This window comes from Pantherophis guttatus, chromosome 1, assembly GCF_059756535.1.
Source record: "Pantherophis guttatus breed Tessera chromosome 1, ASM5975653v1, whole genome shotgun sequence".
NCBI lineage: Eukaryota > Metazoa > Chordata > Lepidosauria > Squamata > Colubridae > Pantherophis > Pantherophis guttatus.
The window spans coordinates 333452770-333471540 of NC_142063.1; the positions used below are offsets into that span (position 1 = coordinate 333452770).

At 41.1% G+C, this 18771-nt stretch overlaps 1 protein-coding gene across 16 annotated transcripts in view; it reads left to right on the plus strand.

The window, feature by feature from the left end:
- The window catches only part of AUTS2 (activator of transcription and developmental regulator AUTS2), a 1102353-nt gene that overhangs the window by 437863 nt on the left and 645719 nt on the right, over positions 1-18771 (plus strand). The gene's annotated exons all lie outside the window — the stretch shown is intronic.

Consider the following 18771-nt stretch of genomic DNA (forward strand, 5'->3'; position numbering starts at 1 on the left):
ATTTAGACCAGTTGGCCTGTTCATGGAACACAGCTGTTCTGGAAACTATAAATTTATTATTATTATCAATGAATCTGTACCCTTTGGTGCCAGTTTCATATCCCATAAATCTTAATCTTCTGGATACGTTTTCTCCCTTTCTCCTCAATTGTTTGGGTATGTGTACGTCTGCAGTGACCCCAAATATGTGCATGTGTGCTAATTTAGGTTTCCTATTATACATCACCTCATATGGTGTCTTATTCACAATACTGGACCAGGTTCTATTTTGAGTGTAATTTGAATAATGTAAGGCTTCTGACCAAAATTGTTTGCCTAAACCAGCATCCTCTAATGTGCATCTAATCATGGTTTGTAATGTGGAATTCTTTCTCTCTGCAATCCCGTTTTGGAACGCAGAAAATGGACTGGACGTGTAATGTAACATTCCTCTATCCTTTAACCATTGGGAGAATTCCTTAGACATGAATTCACATCCCCTATCTGTCATAATTTGTTTTATTCTGATATTATGTTGTGTTTCTATGCGTTTGTAAAATTCCTTAAATTTTTGAAATGTTTCATCCTTGTGTTTTAATGTGTAAACAAAACCATAGCGACTGTAGTCGTCTACTATTGTTAGGAAGTAACGTTTTCTATAAGTGATTGATGGAGTTAATGGACCAACTAAGTCCATGTGTACTAAGTCAAAAATTTTGTTAGTTGATCTGGTGGATTTTTTTGGCCTGGGACTAGTTTTTAATTTAGTAGATTTACATACTGAGCATTCCAAATAATTTTCACAATTTTTTATTTTGACACCTTCTGCGTGTTCAATCATTTTTTGTACTACAGGAAAACTTGCATGTCCTAACTTCCTATGTAAGATATGAGCACACTCGTCATGAATTGGTTTACCTATTTTTGGTTTCTTCTCATTGTGTGTATCTGTGTGATCATGAGATATTTTACATTCATCATTGTCACTGTTACTAATATTTTCATCATCTGCCTCAATGCAATCTTCCATATTTGAATCAATGTTATGTAACCATCTTTCTTTTGTTATCAGATAGGGTAGGCCTCCTTTAATCATCACAGTGCCTACATTAGTTTTATTCTTCTCTAAAGTTGCTTTTCCCTTTGAGAAAACTATATTGACGTCAGAATCTCTGCTTAATTTTATGACACTTAGTATGTTATGAGGTATTTCTGGTATTAACAATACCCCCTCTATTTTTCCTAGACCGGGCAAGGTCATATTCCCTCTGCCTAGTACTTGAACTTTTTCTTGATTAGCTACCTTTATTACAAACTTATCTTCTGTAAATGAAGACAATATATTTTTGTTATTAGTGGTGTGATTAGTTGCTCCAGAATCAATAAGCCAATTATTGTTCTCATTTGGTTGCGTTTTGGTGCTATCTTGTTTATTTAGTCCATTCAGTGAACCAGATTTTCTCTCTTTTGAATTTTCTCTGCCCCCTCTACTTTCTCTGTAATTTGGTGGGCTTCTATATTTATGTCTATCTGTGGAAGACTGTCTATAATTGTATTTATTCCTATATTCTGACCTATGTCTTTCTTTTGAGATTTTGGGGCAATCTCTTCTATTGTGTTCTCTGGACCCACAATTGTGGCATTTAAAGGTTTCATTATATTTTTCTTGGAAAGCTACCTTCCTAAAAGGTTTGTGTTCTGTGTGATTGCAATAACGATTTTTTCTTGAATTGTCTTCTGCTATCAATTTGTTAGATAGACTTTCTATTGACAAATATCCTAGATTGATGGTGTCTAAGTGTGACATAAAACTATCCCATGATGAATCAAGTGAGTTGATAATAACACTTTTCATTGTTTGATCTGAAATCACTTCCCCCCTCAAATGCAACTCAGCTCTTATCTTGTTTAAAGATATTAAATGCTCACTTATGGAAACCCCTGGTTTTACTCTGGAAGAAAAGAAGTCCTTAGACATTCTTGTGGTGGTAGCTACACTATCGCTGTGAAACAAATTAAACATGCATTGAATTATTTCTGAAACAGTTAGATTTGGTTTGATGCTATGATACATTGCAGGAGACACGCTAGATATTATTAAGAAAAATGCCTTATGGTGTAAACAATCTATTTTTAAAGTCCAAGGTCTTCTTGGGGGACTAGTGATAAAGAATAGTAAATTTTCTTTCATAAAGACAACCTGGAGCTGTTGATACCATTCTTGTAAATTAATGCCATCAACTCTAAGTTTTGGGAAGTCACTGGGTAAGTTGCCCACATTATTTTGTCCATTACTTACAACCTGAGGCAGTCCGTGGTCTCGCAAGTGTAGAAAATTGCAAAACGGCATGGGAATGCTCGCAACGAGTCTGTGCGGTTCTCTGGCCAGTTCAAGTCTTTCCGGACCGTCTACGTAGTTTCGCACATGCGCGTTGTTCATTTCTTCTTTGACGTCGTCGTGGAAGGTTCTCTCCATTGCAGCTCGCTCGCTCCGTTCCTCTTCAGACGAGTCGGTCTCTGGCTCGGTCTTAGGAGTTCTGATGGCGGCGACTGTTCTTTTCTTTCTTTTGGGTGCGTTGGCACTTGCTTCGGTCTGCGGTGTAGGGCGGAATCGACATGGCTCTCTGGGCTCGGGCGTCGTCGTTCTCGAAGTCAGGATGGGAGCGTGCAGGTCTTGAAGTATCGGCTTGTTCGCTTGCTTCTTCGTTGGCGCTTTGGAAATTTTTAATTTTGGCCCGAATGCGGCAAAAAGCGTCTTCATTGCTGACTTTACTTGGGATTTCGTTAGGTCGTTTTCATTTTCTGATTCTGGCTCTTCCGAAGAGTTTGAATCCTCCTTTTCACTTTCGTTGTCTGATAACGTTTTTGGCGCCAGAAATTTTGAACTGAGCATTTTGATTGGCTCTGCTTCGCTCACTTTGGAGGCTTGTTGAAACCAAGATGGCTGCCATTCAAAATTTTGCGCGGGATCACATCTTTTCTTTTTCATAACGACTTTCTCTGTAGTCATATCACTCACAGTTTTTTGGTCTTTGGGTTTCTCTTTAGCGATGTTTTTCTCTCTCGCTGCTCCGCTGTTCTTCAGCATTTCTTGGAGGTTCGCGATGAGGCTTTCATCATTCTTCTGGCTTTTTAAAATCTTTAGTATCTCTGACCTGAGTTCGTTATTTTCTATTTCGATTTCTTCCTGGCCATCATTTTCATTTATTAGTTCTTCTTCTTCAGTGGTGTATTCTTCGGATTCTCTCGAAATCGCGTTTGTGGATTCGTTGATTATTTCTTGTTCAGTTTCTATTTCTTTGCTGTAGGCCCTGGTGTTGGGCCTATCTTTCTTAGACATTTTTAGTTATTTATTGAGTCAATTAACCATCCTCTGCTACCAGTTTGTTGCAATATTTTTAGGATCAGACTCAATAATAATAATTAGTTAGAGGTTCAAATATATTTCTCTTTAATCATAGTAGGCATTCTATATTCACTGAATATTCACAGATAGAAGCAAGGAAAATGGCGAAGGTGGCTCCTTATATATACAAAGGGTGGAGCCAAGAGTAGGAGTGGTAAATTATGAATACATTAAGAAACAAAGAATAAGTTAACCCCTGATATCCCATATATACATTATTTAAACATTAGGGAATAAGGCATTTACATCTGACAGTAATGAATAAACCGTTTCCTTCCTTAGTTCTCCAGGACCAGAGGTGGGTTTCAACAGGTTCTGACCAGTTCTGGAGAACCGGTAGCAGAAATTTTGAGTAGTTTGGAGAACCGGTAAATACCACTTCTGACTGGCCCTGCCCCCATCTATTCTCTGCCTCCCGAGTCCCAGCTGATTGGGAGGAAATGGGGATTTTGCAGTAACCTTCCCCTGGAGTGGGGAGGGAATGGAGATTTTACAGTAGCCTACTCCTGCCACACCCATCAAGCGACACCCACAGAACTGGTAGTAAAAAATTTCGAATCCCACCACTGTCCAGGACCAAATCTTTGGGTGTGAAGTTATTCATCCTTCCTATTTTAGAATAAAGCCAAAGAACCAAGAATGACTCGTGGAGTTACTCTCTGAATATTTCTTTATTGTACTTTGTCTATTAATAGAATCTTGCCAGACTAAAGCAACTTCTGCATAACTGTTAGATACATTATGTGAATTATTAGGGAAGGCCCGACCTTGCTCCCTTCCTGCCTACCAGACATTCCCAGCTCCTCTGTTCTCTTTGCCATCTGCAACTCCTGACTTCATTCTACCACAATACCTACAAATTCTGACTTCTGGGAGGGGTAATGGGATGGGTTCACGCCAGGGGTAGGTTCTAAATTTTTTTTACTACCGGTTCTGTGGGTGTGGCTTATTTTGTGGGTGTGGCTTGGAGGTCATGTGGCTAGGTGGGCGTGGCTAGCTGGTCAGAGTCATTTCTGGAAGGTCCTCACACTTACGACCAGTCCTCACACTTACGACCCGACTCATTTGTTTGCTTTTAACACTGATCAGCTGTAGGACAGCCCTTTGAAGCCCCATGGCAAGAGTTTAAACAGTTTTTTCCCTCTAGTCATCAGCTGGGACTCAGGAGGCAGCAATAGATTGGGGGTGGGACCAAATAAAAGGTAAGAATAACGTGGGGGGGTGGGGGGGAGGGGGGTGGGGGGGAGGGTGGTGGGGGAGAACCAGTTCGGTGACGTCATATCTTCACCGCTAGCAGCTCGGATGAACCGGACCGAACCGGGAGGAACCCACCACTGGTTCATGCCCTACATGGCATGGGCCTAGGGTATTTGCAGGACCACCTTCTGCCTGCCTCCCACCGCCCTGTGCACTCACATAGGACTGCCCTCCTCCGGGTGCCATCAGCCAGACAATGTCGGCTGGTAGCGCCCAGGATGAGGGTGTTCTCTGTGGGCGCACCGACCCTCTGGAATGGGTTACCCACGGGGCTCCGGACAGCCCCCGACCTCCACTCTTTCCGCCATGACCTGAAGACATGGCTTTTCCAACAAATTTGCTGATCTGATGGGTGATTTTTAATTGGGAGATTTTAATTGAGTGTTTTGGTAGTTATTTTATTGTTTCTATTGTTTTTAATTTTTGTGAGCCGCCCCGAGTCCTTTGGGAGAAGGGCGGCATATAAGTATAATAAAATAAATACATAAATTTTCAAAGAATGAAATTTAACTGCCACATACACTAGTGGCCAAAATTGTGGAAATCTTTTGGGAAAAGTACATTTTCTAAAACTAGCTAATAACATCACTTTTTTTTGGAGTAGTACCATAAAATTATATATCAATGGAAAGATAATTTAAACAAGAATGTAAGGCAATAACTTTAATGAAAGATTTGCTATTAGAACAGCAGTTACAGTATAAAGAAGAAAAGTGAAACACCTAGAAAAAACGAGATCTACAAAAATTATCACCATGTCAGTTAATACTTAGTTGGGTAACCTTTAGCATGAATTACAGCCTTGCAATATCTTCCCATGGAGTGAACCAAGTTCTGCAGCTCTTATAATGTGAAACCAAGATTGAATGATTGCTTCTATTAACTGGGTTTTATTGCTGGGTCACTTCTGACTAACAAGTTTCTTTAGTTGGCTCCATAGATTTTCAATTGGTTTAAGGTCTGGGCTATTCCCAGGCCTTTCCAGCAATGGAATATGATTATCTTGAAACTCCCCCCCAAAATAGTTGTGTTATTAGCCATCAAACCTCAAAAATACACTTTTCCCAAAAGGTTTCCACAATTTTGGCCAGCAACTTAGAAATTTCCTGACAGTTAGAACAATAAGATTGTCTACTGTTGACCTCACCCCCATTTGTATTAATTAATGAGTGGAACAACTTTCCTCCAGAAGTTGTGAATGCTCCAACACTGGAAGTTTTTAAAAAGATGTTGGATAACCATTTGTCTGAAGTGGTATAGGATTTTCTGCCTAAGCAGGTGGTTGGACTAGAAGACCTCAAAGGTCCCTTCCAATTCCGTTATTCTATTCTGTTCTGTTCTGTTCTGTTCTGTTCTGTTCTGTTCTACTCTACTCTATTTTATTCTAATAGATGGAAGTTTATCAAACAGAGTTCCAGCCTAAAATCAAGGAGAAATTTACTGACAATGAGAACAATTAATCAGTGGAATGGCTTGCCTCGGGAAGTTGGGGGTGCATCAGTACCCCTCTTGCTCATGTATTTATTATCTGACTATTTAGTATCATTTTGACTCCTTTCCTTCAAATAAATTGTTGGGCATTCCTGGGAAAGGGAAGAATCTGAGACTGCAGCTACAGTATGTAGAAATTAAGTCCCACAAAATAAATAAATATCTGTTGGTTGTTGAGCCGAAAGAGGCAATCCTGGTATATTTTGGCATTGAATTCGAGATGTTCTTAACACCGGATAATAAATATCAAGCCCTGCTATTTGCATGATATTTGCATGTAGGTTTCTAATTTACTTCTCATAGGCAACAATGTTGAGAGCCTTTTATTTGAATGGTACTTGAATTGAAAAAGCAAATGGTCTCATTGAAAGACCAAACGGTCTCGTGGACAAACCGATTAAAACCATAATAGTTAAATGAATCCTTAAGATAACTTTTCCAAATCCCTTTTTTTTGTGTGGATATTTTGACCTTTAGGATGCTATAGACATGTTCCAAAAAAAGTAAGCATGGAGGCACAGTAGATGAACCCAAAAGTTTAAGTGTTCGGATTTATTTTAAAGATAATCAGTATAATCTAAAGAAATGTGGATAATTACTTCTTATATGTTTTCCTCTTCATTCATACTGAAAATTACAATTTGATGGAAACTTTTGTAAGCATTCTGGGAGTGATGCTGTTTGTTTTGGGGTGTTTGCACCCATGAGATAGAAAGTTTAGTAATTGACAGAGCAATTTTGGGCATACAATAAATAGGAAATCTGAGTGAATCTTCAGTCCAGATATTAAATTTAAAGGTCTTTTGGCCAAATCTCCTGCATCTTAGGTCTGATCCCATTTAATCAGTTCTGATTTAACTACCATGTGTGCACACATGTGCATTTGTGCATGCACAACCCCCCAGCATTAAAGTCTGAATTTGGTTGAATCAAATTTAACCAGTCTGGTTTCATTCCAATGGATTTGAATATATAATCCAAGCAAATTAAGTTTCTGAGTCAAATCACGTATTCAGATTAGATTGGATCTGATTCTCACAGGCTTAGCAAATAAGGGAGAGTTTGGAGAGGGCATCTCTACTATAAAAGGTCTGATTCCTGGAATCCAGGCTGAGATCCACATTGGTTTCATGTTAACACTGTATGTGTTCTGGCTATTCTCCCAAGCTTTTAAATGTTACTGATAGAAACTTGGACAGTCCTTTCTTTTCTTTTCTTTTTTGATTGCATGCATGCCATTGCTTGGTTGTTGCTGTTTTTATATTGATTGCATCCCCTGGGACTCATCATAGAAAGTAGTGATGTGTATTTGAATATATAAATGAATTGGGTTAAAGATGCTGAGTTTGTCAGCTGGAAAGCTGACAGCCCGAGTTCGAGTACTGCACGACGGAGTGAGTTCCCGTTCCTTGCCTCCCAGCTCCTGCCCACCTAGCAGTTCAAAAGCATGCAAATGCAAATATATTAATAGTTTCCACTTCGATGGGAAGGTAACAGCATTCCAAGTGCCTTGGCCAGTGGTGGGTTTCATTTTTTTTTACTACCGGTTCTGTGGGTATAGCTTGGTGGGCATGACATGGCTTGGTGGGCGTGGCAGGGGAAGGATACTGTAAAATCTCCATTCCCACCCCACACCAGGGGAAGGTTCCTGCAAAATCCCCATTTCCTCCCAATCAGCTGGGACTCAGGAGGCAGAGACTGGATGGGGGCGGGGCCAGTCAGAGATGGTATTTACCGGTTCTCCAAACTACTCAAAATTTCTGCTACTGGTTCTCCAGAACTGGTCAGAACCTGCTGAAACCCACCTCTGGCCTTGGTGTATAGTCATTCTGGCCACATGACTGTGGAAATTGTCTTCGGATAACTCTTGGTCCCCCGGCTAAGAAACAGACATGAGCACCATGCCCTAGAGTCAGAAATGACTGGAGAGGGGAAATGCTTACCTTTATATAAATGAATATGACCTCATTTTCCAACACTTAACATTGGATGATGTTAAGACAATTTGTGATGTGTTACCAAAGCTTAAGTATGCCATCTTGAAACTATTGTGGATTGTCTTCTTTCGGGCATTATCTTTGATGGCCAACACCCCTTCCCCAACATCCATATCTCCAAAGAGCAATGGAGTAATAAATCAAGCCATAAATATCGAGTTTTTGCAGTCCCTTTGAAGAACGTCTCATCCACATGGTTTTCATAAACATGAGGTCTTTGCTGGCGCTGGGTGGGGTCTTTCCCTCCCTTTATCCCCCCCCCGAATATAAAATATCGGTCTTCGGATAAACTGAATTTAAGAGGGCAGCTTTCTGAAATAGCCCCATCTCTTCCTCGTCCTCCCAGCCCATTCCCAAGAAGCTAATAAAAGGAGACATGGCACCATTACAAGGAGTTAACCCATGCATTTCAAGAGGAAGAGCTAATTAGGACTCGAGATCCCTTCTGAAACCCCAGCTCTACATTCACATCAAAGCTATTGCAAAGGGTGTATTTATGCCCCCATGGTATATGGATGGTCTCCATGAACGCTGGTGAAATACCCGCTGATTGCTGATTGAAAACAGTTGTTAATTCTCTACTCCACTAAATTCCAAGTTGGTGGGAGGGGGGGAAGAGAAAGAGAGAGAGAAAGAGAGAGGAAGGGGGAAAAAATTCCTTAACAAAGAACAGATTGGAAAGAAGCAAGTCCTTACTGTGTGGAAATTAATGGCAGATGCCTATGCTGATAGTTAAAATGTTTCATTAGATGCTAATGTCTTGCTGTGTTTTTAATTGTTCAGAAATTAGCCTCTAGAATATTAAAACCATCTGTTTGTTATCATGATGAAACAGAATACTTAAATAGTTATTAATTTTTTTTTATACATTTTTTTTTTTTGCGGGATTGCTTTCTTCCCTCCGCCTCCTTCTTCTCCCTGTCTCCAGAACTTTGATCTGCTGAGATTTTTGGAAAATGTTGGCCGTAAAAAAAAAGAAGAAGAAGAAGAAAGGGTGGGGGATTTAGAAAAAAAATTATGCAGCCAAGATTTGGAAGTATATTTCCAATCTGGAAGTATAACTCCCCCACACCCCTGCCGACCCTGCCCTATATTTCACATGCCTGCTTTCTTTGGTAAATTATTACTCACCGTGGACAGGCTGACATTTTTTTTTAATGTGTGGTGCGAATGCTCTGAAGTTTGCTGAGCTTGTGTAATGGTTGCGTTAAGGTGTAATAGGGGACATTTTTACACTCTGATGTTCAATTTTGGGTCTTGGGAGGTTAATTTGCAGATCAAACATATCCAACCGTTGGCAAATGTTCATTGTTCATTCACCATTGAAAGTATAATGTATCTTTAGTGCTTGATAGCAAATTTTTCTCTTGTTTTGTCAGGAAAGGGCTTCCTTTTCGTTCGCCTCACTCAGATTTGCCCTGCTAATTATGGGCTTCCCATAAAAGAAATTATTTATTTGGAGAGAGAATTCTAAATTAGCTGGCAGTGTTTTTGGATCTATGAAATGTAGGCTGCATCCATATAGAAGCATCTGTTAAGAGCAGGCCATAGTACATATAGTCCTCAATTTATTTATTTTTTAAATTTGATTTATATGCCACCCTTCTCCAGAGACTCAGGGCGGCTTACAATGCGTTAAGCAATAGCCTTCATCCTTTTGTATATTTATACAAAGTCAGCTTATTGCCCCCACAAACTGGCTCCTCATTTAACCTACCTTAGAAAGGATGGAAGGCTGTGTCAACCTTGAGCCTGGTGAGATTCGATCTTACTTTAATTGCAGACAGCTGATGTTAAATTACAATGCATTAGTCTGCTGAGCTATCCAGGCTCCATTTGCGACCACAATCAAGCCCAGAATTTCTGTTGCTAAGTGAGACAGCTCTTAAGTGCACTCTGCTGGTTGTTAAGTGAATCTAGCTTCCCCGTTGACTTTGCTTGTCAGAAGGTCACAAAAGGGGATCACGGGATCTTGGGACACTGCGACCGTCATAAATATGAGCCAGTTGCCAAGCGTCCACATTTTGATTACCTGCCCATGGGGATGCTACGACAGTCGTAAGTGTAAAAAATGGTCATATGTTACTTCTTTTGTCGCTGTTGTAACTTCAAACGGTCACTACGGTAAATGAATGGTTGTAATTTGAGGAGTACCTGTATTCATTGCCCTCGTATCAGTCCTTCAACCTTGCTGTGAGTTTTCATTCTCTGTCATCCTCAACTATGAATTTTGTTTTACCACCTTACGTGGTTTTACATTGCTTTTTAAAACTGTTTTTAATTCCTTGTATTGGTTGGTTGTTTTCTATTTGTTTATGAGCCACCCAGATTCTTGAATGGCGTTAAAGAGCTGTATAAATTAGATAAATAAAGACATTACAGCTGTCTTCTCAAATCCTGGCTGAGTGACTGGTTCCTTCCTCCATCGCATGTCAAGCCAAAACTTTAAAATATGCTTTTTCCACTGAAACTGGAAACCTATAATGCAGGGCTATCAAACTCGCGGCTCACGGGCTGGATGCGTCACATGCTGGCCACGCCCACACCTGGTTTAGCGAAGGGGAAATAAGTCGCGATATGTCACGTGATGCTGCTGTGACACTGCATGTTTGACACCTCTGGGAATAAAAGAGGTCAGGAGTGCCCTTAAGGCTTTCTTTCTTTCTTTCTTTCTTTCTTTCTTTCTTTCTTTCTTTCTTTCTTTCTTTCTTTCTTTCTTTCTTTCTCTCTCTCTCTCTCTCCCTCTTTCCTTTCCTTTCCCTCTCTCCCTCCCTCCTTTCTTTCCTCCCTCCCTCCCTCCCTCCCTCCCTCCCTCCCTCCCTCCCTCCCTCCTTTCTTTCTTTCTTTCTTTCTTTCTTTCTTTCTTTCTTTCTTTCTTTCTTTCTTTCTTTCTTTCTTTCTTTCTTTCTTTCCAAAAGAAAATCTCTGAAAAGCCAGTGCAAATTAGCAACAGCGAAGGTTAGCAATTGCATATTCTCGATGCAGGGCGAAAGTGGAATAAGCTGCAAGGGAACCTGGGAAGAACAATATGATGCTTGCCTTAACTGTGGCAAATGGAGAGAATTGCGGTATACTTTAAAAAGCTGAATTGCAAGAAAATATAGGCTTCTCCTGACCCTTTGCATTCTGATGGTTTCACAGTGAGAAATATCACTGTTAAAATTACACCTTGCCAAGCGCACCGCTCTATCAATCACTCCCTCTTTGAGGTTTCAGTGCTGCTGAATTGTAGGTAAAAGAATTTGATGGTCCATTAAAGCAATGGAATGAGCAGCGTTTGTCTCTCAATTCTGTCTCTTCTTAGCATTTCTCTTGGAGCGCAGGAAAGGCACTTCAAAAAGAAAAAAGAACAAGATCAGAGTTTCTCGTGCTTAGAGTCATGGACAAGTTTTGAAGCAACTGCAGTGACTGTCAGTTAGCTACTAAGCTAGTAAGACTTGAAGTTCAGTGTATGATGTAAGGCTCTAGACCAGGGGTGTCAAACTCGATTTCATTGAGGGTCGCATCAGGGTTGTGTTTGACCTCGGGGGGCGGAGTCAGGGGTGAAATAAGAGCCTTGGTAGTACAGTGGTTTAATGCACCCTGTTATTAACACAGCTGCCTGCAATTTCTGCAGGTTCGAATCTCACCAGGCTCAAGGTTGACTCAGCCTTCCATCCTTTCTAAGGTAGGTGAAATGAGGACCCAGTTTGTGGGGGCAATAAGCTGACTTTGTATAAATATACAAAAGTATGAAGGCTATTGCTTAACGCATTGTAAGCCGCCCTGAGTCTCCGGAGAAGGGTGGCATATAAATCAAATTAAAAAAAATAAAAAAATAATAATAAAAAAATGCTCCCGGTTCGGACCAGATCGCCTGATCCGGTAGCGATGACAGCGGGTGGTTTGGAAAACCGGTAGCAAAAATCCCTGCCCCACCCCCCCAATGCCCAGCTGAGCCGTGTGATCATCAGAGGCTTTTTTTTTTACTTTTAAATACATTTTTTTCTGCAACCTCTTCAGCCAAAGAGATTGTAGAAAAAAAAATGCCTTTAAAAGCCTCTGACGATCCCAGCTGAGTTGCCTAATCGTCAGAGGCTTCTAAAAGCATTTTTTCTGCAACCTCTTAAGGTTGTAGAAAAAATGCTTTTAAAAGTAAAACAAAAAAACAAGTTGACCACACCCACCCAATCACATTACCCCCATCACCGAGCCACGCCCACAGAAACGGTAGTAACAAATTTTACATTTCACCACTGGGTGGAGTGGGCATGGTCAGGGTGGGCATGGCCAGCTCAACGTCACTCGTGCCGGGGGCGCCTGTGGTGGCCTGAGTGCTCTGCCAGAAAAAACGGGGTCCTGAGCTCCATTTTTGCTGGCAGAGGCACCGCGGGCCAGTCCTTCGCTGTTTCCAGGGCAGTCCCATGGGCCAGATCTAAACACCCTGTGAGCCGGATTCGGCCTCCGGGCCTTGAGTTTGACAGCCCTGCACTAGACAACTAAATGCCATTACAGGTGTTTTCAACTATCCAGATCCATCCACATTCTCCTCAGTTGGAGAAAAGTTTTCAAACCCTAGAAATAAAAAGAAACTGTTGTGGCCCGCCAGCGGCCTGCGCGGATCGTGGTTGATCCCGACGAGGAGGAGGCTGGTGTGGTGTTGCGCCAGCAGCCTGCGCAGCTGGTGCTCGCGTCGGACAGCGAAGAGGCTGAAGAGGATGTGGTGCCAGAGGCAGAGACTCAGCCAGGCCCTTCAGAACCTCCAGAGGCTCCTTCAAGTGGGGAGAGCGAAGTGGAGGAGCCTCTCCTCAATGCTCGAGCACGCAGGGCTGCCAAAAGGCAGGAGTGGCTACTCAGGAGGAGGAGGTCTACTCGAGAGTAGGGCTTGAGGATAATTGGCCACTCCCTTAGCCTATTTAAGTCACACGCCAGTTAGTAAGTTTCTTGCTAGAAACAACTTGTAATTACCATCAGAGCATTTTTTGGAAAAATCTTATCGTATCTTGCTTTCTGGGCTGGTTGCCAACCTTTGCCGGACTTTGGTTTATTCTTGCTACTTAATAAACTTGTTAAGGACCGTTGGTGTGTGTCAATATCCTCGGGAATCCGGAGCTGGGGCAGAACAGAAACATCCTGACAGATAGAAGAACAAATCAGTGGAGTAACGTGCCTTCAGGGCTTGTGGGTGCTCCATCAGTGGAGGTTTTTAAAAAGAGATTGTACAGCCATCTGAATGGTATAGGCCAGGGTCTCCTGCTTGAGCTGGGGCTTGGACTAAAAGGGGGCAATAAGCTGACTTTGTATAAATATACAAAAGTATGAAGGCTATTGCTTAACGCATTGTAAGCCGCCCTGAGTCTCCGGAGAAGGGCAGCATATAAATCAATATATATATATATATATATATATATATATATATGTGTGTGTGTGTGTGTGTGTGTGTGTGTGTGTGTGTGTGTGTGTGTGTTTTTCTTCTAGCCAGGTTTTCCCTACGTAACCAAGGTTTTTTGTATATATATATGTAGGTCTTTGGTTATTCAGGTTTTCTCCCGCGTAAAATTGGAGGTATCTTGGCAACGTTTCGACGAAGTCTATATCTATCTATCTATCTATCTATCTATCTATCTATCTATCTATCTATCTATCTATCTATAGGAAAGTCATCCTAGAGCAGTGATGGAGAACCTTTTGGGCTCGGCATATTAAACATTTTGAAAAATGCCTAAGTTGACTCTGCTTAAGGGACATTACCTTCCCCCCCAAAACCAAAAATAGAAACAATTCTTTGTAATGTATTCATTTATTTAATATATAGTTTTGCTTAGTTAGTTGTGCTTCGACATTACTCTGCTGTGTATTCAATAAACAGTAAGGAATGTCGGAAACAAAATGATTCTGGATTTTTATTCGTATTCTTGAGCTGGATGTTGATATTCAGATGTTAAAACTATAACTCCCAGAATCCCTAGATAATATAATCAAAAGGTTACCTGAAAGGTGAAAATTACCACAATGTGAAAGTAGGTTTCATGCAGGTAACCCCTAAAAAAAAACAAAAAAAACCCTGGCTTCCAACCTCAAATAAACATTTATCTTAAAATAAGACCAAGAAATAAATGAGGCTTTGAGGGCTGAACAATTAACTTGAAAAACTCTGTTGTACACCATTTAGCTGTCTGCCTATATAAATTATTCAAGTTCCAGAAGTTAGCTTGTGGTTGACTTACAAGAACCTAATAGGGATGTAGCATCTTAATGACAAAAACAGTGCTAAATCAATCAGGCCAGAAGTTGAGGAATGCCAACAAGGAGCAATTAAACAGCAATCAAGAACAATTGCACTTTTAACACTGATCACCAAAGCCTAGAGATTAAGCTGAAGAAATGTATTTTATGATGCTTCTACTCATGGTTTAAAAGCCTCTCATTTTTAATGGGGAAGAAGAGGGAAAAAATAACCTATTTAATCATATCAACTCTATTGAACTAGGTCAATGTTTTTCAGACGTGTCACCTTTAAAATGTGTGGATTTCATGCTGGTTAGGGAATACTGGGTGTTGATGTCCACATACCTTAACAGGGCCAATTTTGAAAAACACTGTAGTAGCTCTTGACTAGATTTTTAACTAAATGGAAATGAAATAAAATTTACATTTTGCTCTGTTCCCACCACTACTTTTTAGAACATGGGTGTCAACCTTTTCATTTGCCTGGGCCGTATTGAGTGAAGAGGAATTGTCTTGAGCTGCATATGAAATATATAATATAGTTAATTTATATAAATTATATCTGTATTTTGGTCTGTGACCACAAATAAAAGTTATTATTATAATTTATATAAATATCACTAAAATCACTAAATAATGTTAAACATTTACATTGCATGGGGTTGCATTACTAACTGTCCAAAACAAAATAAAATTATGACAATATTTACATATTGGTATATGTATACAATATACAATATGGTATATTGTAGCCACTGCATCCTGAGGATTTTTCTCAATTCAGAAGTGGCTATCTTAATAGAATTGCAGACTAAATTCCTGTTGTATACCTTTTGTGTTTGAATCATAGCAAAAGTACTTAGACATATATACCGTCCCATAATGCTTTACAGCTCTCTCTGAGTGGTTTACAGAGTCAGCCTACTGCCCCCCAAAATCTGGGTCCTCATTTTACCAACCTCAGAAGGATGGAAGGCTGAGTCAACCTTGAACCGGTGAGGATCGAACCTGTGGCAGTCAGCAGGATTAAACTGCAATACTGCATTCGAACCACCGTGCCAATCAGGGTTCCTCCATCTATCCAGCAAATGACTGCCTTAAATATATCTGAATGAAATAAGAATCTTAACACAACAATTTTCTGAATTTACTGTCAGACACTTTTTAATGATAGTAGATGTATGTCATATATGATTGGAAATATCACTGATGATGTATAGGAAGTATGTCTTCTTTGTGGCAGCTCTCCAATTTATAAAATCTCTTTATGTTTTCAGACTTGAAAGCTACTGTATGTTCCATGAGAAACATTTCTTAGATGTTAAAAGACATGTCAAGGACATGTCTTTTAATTGTTGCAGTTAAAGGACATTTATGCCTCTTATTAATTATCCTAACCTCTTAAATAGAAGTCATGGAATTCAGGACCATGGACAGCTTCTTACTAACTGGCTTTTAGCAATAGCAATAGCACTTATATACCACTTCATAGTGCTTTTATAGCCCTCTCTAGGCGGTTTACAGAGTCGGCATATGGCCCCCAACCATCTGGGTCCTCATTTTACCCACCTCGGAAGGATGGAAGGCTGAGTCAACCTTGAGCCGGTTAACATTCTTCTAATTTAAAAAAATGAATGATAGACTAGTAAGGTAAAGGTAAAGGTTCCCCTCGCACATATGTGCTAGTTGTTCCCGACTCTAGGGGGCAGTGCTCATCTCCATTTCAATGCCAAAGAGCCAGCACTGCCTGAAAACGTCTCCGTGATAACAGTAAACAGTAACAGTAACAGAGTTGGAAGGGACCTTGGAGGTCATCTAGTCCAACCCCCTGCTCACGCAGGAGACCTGTACTAGGGATTCGAACTGCTAACTGCCAACCTTTCTGATTGACAAGCTCAGTGTCTTAGCCACTGGGCCACCTAGTCAGGCTATGGTCATGTGGTCAGCATGACCAAACGCCAAAGGTGCACAGAACGCTGTTACCTTCCCACCAAAGGTGGTCCCTATTTTTCTTAGCCACTGAGCTACCCCATCCCTTTTTGATATGCTAGTATCTTCAAAATAAACCATCATCTTTGAAACAATGCCCCCCCTCCCAATCCATGAATTTTTTTTCCCCCATGGAACTGGTCCCTGGTGCCCCAAAGGTTGGGAACCACTTCTTTAAAAGGCTTCATCAAGGTTGTTCACAAGATTGCTGATCCTGTTGTCTGCCAGCACTCAAACCTATGGAAAATTATTGTCTTTTGGTCTCCTAGAAAAGTGCAGTTCTTCAGAGTATATGTGGGCAACCTCCTCTCCTCTCTTTATCCAGAGAGGTTCCAAGTAACCAGTCACTGGTTCCTTAGTCTTCACCATGGACATCAGCTCTGCCTTTACAGAGACATCTTCAGTTTGTCCTATTTCTCTGGAAGTCTCTACCTGATTATACTTGCGTATGCTTAAAGTGTGTGCATAGCTATTTTAGCCAGTCACATTAGAAAGAAAGCAGGGTCTCTGAGTATATTTGGAAAGCTTAAAAACCCAGATTACTGTAGTGGTGAAGAAATAATTGCATATGAATGGGTGGTTTGTATGTTTAATTTCCATTGTGGTCAGGGACTAGTAGATTGAAATAATATTTACTGTCTATAACTTGGTGGTGAAGTATCCATCTGTCTATTTATTTGTTCGCAATTAGCTGAATGGCAAAATGTCAGATCGTTTGTGGGTGTATTATGAAGAAGCTTGCTTCTGTACGAGATCATTCTAATGTAGGGTCACAGAATCAAAATCGGCTGGTTGATGGAGAATCTGTTAAGTAAATCTGAGCAATTTATACTAGAGGGCAGGGGTGTCAAACTCAATTTCATTGAAGGCCGCATCAGGGTTGTGTTTGACCTTGGGGGGCCGGGGTGGGCATAGACAGGGTGGGTGTGCCAGGCTTGGCCAAGGTGCATGTGGCCAGCTCAATGTCACTCGTGTCGGGGGCACCTGTGGTGGCCCAAGTACTCTGCCAGTGAAAACAGGCTCCCAAGCTCCATTTTCGGCTGCGACAGCTTCCTGCAACCCTCTGCCAGCAAAAATAGAGCTCGGGAGGGCCATCCGTGGCCTTCCCAAGCTCCATTTTTGCTGGCAGAGGCACCACGGGCCGGTCCTCTGCTGTTTCCAGGGTGGCCCCGCAGGCCAGATCTAAGCACCCCGTGGGCCAGATCTGGCCCTGCGGGCCTTGACACCCCTGTTATAGGGCATGTATTTGTATTTGGGGGTGGAGGTGCTTTCTTTGTTACAACTTTGAGTCATCATTTCAAAGCATGATCGAAGCTGTGAACAGGTACCCAAAATGAAATACTCCCAGATATGTTATGTTCCCTAGTGTGATGATGATGATTACATACCATCAAGTCATTGTCGACTCTTTAGTGACTACCCAGGTAGCTTTTCATCCACGATGAAAAATGCAACCCAATACCTTTCTCCTTGGATATTGCACTGAATTCAGTGGCATTTAGCTTCTGATTGCATCCCACCCTTTGAATCACAAAATCCTTTATGAAAGAACGTAGATCACAATGGGCTATCCAGTCCAGGGTTGTCTATAATATCTGGCGGTGGATTATCAGACTTCCTGGCAAGAGTTTTTCCTGCATTTTCTCGAAATCCCAACAATTAAATATGAATGTTCCTGTGTACAGAGCACATACGTGATCACTAAATTGCAGTTTTTCTAATTTCCTGTCGAGCAGTTGATTAACGTTATCCAAGGTTTCTATGGGGTACAAAATTTGCGATGAGAAAGAGCTGTTTAAGACTTCAGGAACATTATCAGAAATGAAGATGTTTATGCTTCCTTTTGTTTGTTGGCACCAGCCACCATTTGGTCCTTAGATGGAGGGGAATTATATGACAAGAACGAGGCAACATTTCTTCAGAGTTTAGTATGGATAAATACAAAAGTGGACTATCAGAATTTAGTTCCATGTGCTCAGTCACACTTGCCGAAGTCCAAGGCTGGTGTATCAGGGAGCAAGAGGGCCACAGGTCTGTGGAGATTCTCAGTCATCCAGGTCTTGGTTGTCCCAAAGGTGCTTTTTCAAAAGGCAACTGGACTTCCTTTTTTTTTCCTTGAAGACATTTTGCTTCTCATCCAATAAGCTTCTTCAGTGGAGAATGGAAGGACCATGAGCCACGGTGGTGCAGTGGTTAGAGTGCAGTACTGCAGGCTACCTCTGCTGACTGCCGGCTGCCCTCAATTTGGCAGTTCAAATCTCACCAGGCTCAAGGTTGACTCAGCCTTCCATCCTTCCAAGGTGGGTAAAATGAGGACCCAGATTGTTGGGGGCAATAGGCTGACTCTGTAAACCACTTAGAGAATGTGGTAAAGCACTGTAAAAAAGTCTAAGTGCTATTGCTGTTTATATTCCTTGCAGTCATCTGGTCATTAGCACTCCTCTG